The sequence below is a fragment of the Sarcophilus harrisii genome, chromosome 3 (assembly GCF_902635505.1).
Source record: "Sarcophilus harrisii chromosome 3, mSarHar1.11, whole genome shotgun sequence".
Taxonomy (NCBI): Eukaryota; Metazoa; Chordata; class Mammalia; order Dasyuromorphia; family Dasyuridae; genus Sarcophilus; species Sarcophilus harrisii.
This window is the reverse complement of record NC_045428.1, coordinates 465619740-465624446: the sequence shown is the minus strand read 5'-3', so window position 1 is coordinate 465624446 and position 4707 is coordinate 465619740. Positions and strand designations below refer to the sequence as shown.

At 34.1% G+C, this 4707-nt stretch overlaps 1 pseudogene; it reads right to left on the bottom strand.

Moving 5' to 3' along the window:
- Positions 1 to 3556: 3556 nt before the first annotated feature.
- LOC100925427 lies at positions 3557 to 3943 on the bottom strand (annotated as a pseudogene).
- Positions 3944 to 4707: the final 764 nt, after the last annotated feature.

Here is a 4707-nt window from a genome sequence, read left to right as displayed (position 1 = left end):
TCATCCTAGTCAGACTCTTTTAAACAAACTCCAACATGTCAACATCCCTTTGAAAATAAAGTATGCAGAATAAGATTCTAAGGAAGGAAGAAAAAGAAAGGAGAGAACAAATAATTGGTGATTTGAGCCAGAAAGAACTAGCAACTTAGGGGCAACCAGAGAAAGAAATAATTTAAAAATATGAGCACCACATTTGTTTCATAAAACTCTAAGATTTTATGCTGAGATTATTTTAGTAATTACCAACCTCCACCAACAGACAGCTAAGCACAGGAGCTCTCAGAGTGGCAGCATTTCTCATTCCTCTTGGTCTTGCTTCCAGCCCAACACTTCCAGCTACTATTTGAGAAATGGCTTCTGAGGAGAAGAGACCAGCCATTTCAACCAACTACCAACTAACCAAGCAAACCAGCCCAGTAGAAGCAGCAGGGAAAGGAAAAGACAAGAGGCAGTTAAATCACTCCCACCAACATGGACCAGGAACTTCCTACTCATTCCCTAAGAGAGACAGCCTTAAACCCATGAGCCTTGGAAATAGCAATTTTCCTACCTGTAATCACTTTCTTGATTCTTGAACCTATATCTATTGAGGACCTAGAGACTTTTGTCATCATACACCTTGGCAATGTTGAACGGTTAAGCATCAGAAATAGATATGATTTTATCAGTAGAAATTACATTGGAGAGACAGCCTTACCACTTTACTGCTATACCCCCCAAAACTCTTGTCCTTTCTATCTGACTTTCAACTGAGGTCTTCTATGTATGTTGTCTTTATTATTAGAATGTGAGCTCCTTGAGAGCAGGGACTGCCTAAATTTTTCTATATTTAGCATAATGCTTTTCAAATAGTAAATGCGTAACAAAAACTTCATTCATTCATTTTTTTCAATGTGGTCTGCTTAGAATTAATACAGCAGAAATCCCTTGCTTGGGATTATATACTTCCATTCATTAACAGAATGTAAGAGCTCGGAAATTCTTTTGACTGCTGTACCACACTGCTGCTTCATATTGAGCTTACAATCCACTGAATCCTCTAGAATTCTTTTTATATGAATTCTTTTTTGGCCATGTTTTCCCCACTCTATTTGTGCAGTTGATTTTATTAGCATAAGTATAGGACTTCACAGTTACTCTTATTAAATTACCAAAGTGTTACTTTATAGAGCTAGAAATATCAGAAAAAATTCACCTATAGGAACAAAAGTTCAAGAATATTAAGGGAAATAATGAGGGAAAATGAAAAAGAAGAGGGGAGACAATGTCAATTATTAAAATTTAGAGCAAAGTAATAATCATTAAAATTATTTGATACTCTGTAATGGGCCAGAGATTTGAAGAAATAAATATATTTGGGGCAAGGATTCTTACAAGGTGTTAACTTAATGGAATTGATAAGACAATGGTTATCTAGTTTAGCATGGTGATTAATAGTTCTCTAGTTCAGTATGACTGAATTAATCTTACAACAAATAATGGTTGCCTAGTGATATAATGATTGGCTTGCACTTAGTATGATGAATGGATTTAATTGTAATAGAGTATATAAACTGGGGACAAACTCAGCCACAGAGAGGAGAAAACTTGACCAGCCTCATGGTGGCTCTCCTGCCCTCATTACTTCTCCACTAAGATCAAGGACTCGGACTGGTCCCAAGATCCTCCAGAGAGCTAGTCTGGACACTATATTTTAGTCCACCCCAGTGTTGGGGCTCTAGAAAACAATGGTACGTTTTGTCACCCCAACTTGGGGGGCTCTAAAAAACAGGACAGTACATTGAGATGTGCAGATTGCTGAATGGCTGGCTGACTGAGACTGGGAGACTGAAGGAGACAATAAATTTAGACTTTGGACTTTATCCACTACTATTCTCATGGTGATTATTCTGCTGAAACCAAGACTGGCCCCGAGACTTCCAGAAACCTAGTCAGAACATTATAGAACTCAATTTTTAAAATTGATTAATAGGGTAGATTAGGACCAAAGATAGAGGAGCAAATAAACATAAAAGAATAGTATTCACTTACTCCAAGTGAGGGACAAGTTTATTATTTGACTGTAATTTCTGGGAAAATTAGAAAACAGTTGAGCAGAAATTAGATTCAGACCAGTATCTCACACAAAACAAAACCCAAAGCTCCAAATGGATATATAACTTAGACATAAATGATCATATCATAAATAAAATAGAAGAGCAAGGAAAAAGTTGCACTTTACAACAATAGATAGAAGAAGAGTTCTTAACCAAACAATAAGATAGAGAGTATCACAGAAGATAAAAAATGATAATTCTTATTATATAAAATTGAAAACTTTTTGCACAAACAAAATCTATGCAGCTAAAAATAAAAGGAAAATTATTGCAAAAATTTCTCTATAAAAGTCTGAAATTAAAAAAAATACAAACATAGGAAACTGCTTCAAATACATAGGGAAAAGAGCCATTTTTTCTATTGATAAATGAAGATAGGAGCAAGTTTTCAAAAAAAAAAGAAAGAAAAACAAGCATCAATAATTACATGAAAAAAATAGTTCAAATTGTTATAATAAAAAATACAATGTAGGATAACTCTGAGATTTCGTATTACACTCATCAGATTAGATAAGATTACCAAAAAGGAAAAGAATAATTATTGGAGTAAATATGAGGGGAGGCACACCATTGCATTGTTGGTAGAGCTATAAATTGGTACGTTCATTCTGGAAAGCAATTTGAAACTAAACTAAACCAGGCATATAGAATTTAACCAAACAATTACATTGTTAGGTATATATCCAAAGAGAATAAAACAAAGGCTACATGAACAAAAATATTTACAACAAAATTTTTTGTTATAACAAAATTAACTGAAAGCTAAGAAGTCCCCCTTTTGAGAATGACTATTATGGGATACTGTTGCATCATTTAAAAAATATCAGAAGGGACAGACTCAGAGAAGTCTGGGCATACTTATATAACCTAATACAAAGTAAAAGAGTAATTCCAATTTACAATAATCCATAACACTAAAAAGAAAAATAACTTTTAAAATCTTAAGTACAATCAAAGAAATGATAAATTTCTTTTGACACAGAGGTGATGATTCAGAAATGAAGAATGAGGGAGACATTTTGGGGCTTGGGCAATGAATAGATTTGCCTCACTTTATTCTTATTTCTTTCAGAAGAGGATTAAAAAAACTTTGATGAGGGGAGAAGTGTTTTGGAAAATGTGGATCAGGTGACAATAAGGCCAAAAATGAAAGAAAAAGAAAGCATCAATAAAACATTTTTTTCAATGCAAAGAATAAGACAGGAGAGTCAGAGGAAAACACTGACAAATGGTCCCATTTTAGAAAAAGCATACTGAATTTAATATGCCTTAAAAATGAACTTAATAATGGAAATTCAGGATTTCATATGTAATTCATATGTAATGGGCAAATATGAAAATGCCCATGTTTCTTGGTTTTTGCTAATTGTAAAATAAAAACATTTTAATATGCCATGTGATTATAACACATCCTTTAAAAAATAATTGTTTTATTTTTTCAGACCAAAGCTTTTATTTATTCATTTCTTGCATTTAAAATATTCTCTGATAATATCTTTGGCCTGAGATTCCTTGCCATAGTCCTTAATAACAACACAACTGCAGCCAGTCACTTTACTGGGTTTTCCCTCTGTCATTTTTACAGAGACCTATTCATTCACCCAGCTTCTTGTTGTTATCAACCTTGATCAGGTTGATTCAATGTTCAGCATACAAGGCCTCAATCAACTTTGCAAACATGGGTTCATCACAGTTGGAAGCAAAAACACAAAGATGGGCTTGGCATTTGTCCAAGGCAGCTTCACAAATTCCACAAACTAAGCCATCATGGATGACTGCAGTTTTCAGCACTTCTTGTGAACAGTGTTAACATCCATTACACCAGCTGCAAAACCTTCCTTGGTCATGTCAGTGGTTAGCAGGTGAAGCTAAATCTTGAAAATATCCAGGAGCTTCTGCCTCCACTTCACTCAGTAGCAATAGGGAAAGAGCAAAAATAATGGTATTTTTTTTAAATTAATGAATATAATGACCAGAGCAAGGGAGATAATAGTTCTGTTAGACTTGGTCCTGATAAGATCACATCTAGACTATTCTGTTCAGTTCTGGGTACCAGATTTTTAGAAAACTAAAATGTGTCCTGAGGAAGACAACTAGGATGATGAGGGAATTTGAAAGCATGTCATGAAAAAATGGTTAAAGGAAAGAGATTTAACCTGGAGAAGGGGAAGACTTAGGGGGATACATAATTTTGATATCCATTTCCTGATAAAAGTACAGAGCATGTAGTTAAAGGATAGCTTATCAACTCTTGGGAAGTGTGAATCATTAATCATTATCTTGAATTCATTAAGAACAAGTCATGAGAGATGAACCTCATTTATTTTTTGGATAAAATTATGTCAAGTAATACTCTGTTCATAAATTTCATTAAAAAGTTCATGGTTAAAATTACTTACTATGGAATACCGAGAAAACATATAAACAGAATTTTGTACTTACAAAACCATAGCAATGTTTTCTAATAATTCTTCATGAGCCAGCCATTAGAATCTTATTTCTCCTTCTTAACTCTCGGTCACTGTCAGCAGCCTAGAAAGCTACCGAGGTGTAGTCAAAGAAGATTCTTCTCTTAAAGTGAAGAGCTGTTCTTACTCCTCTAACTAATTCA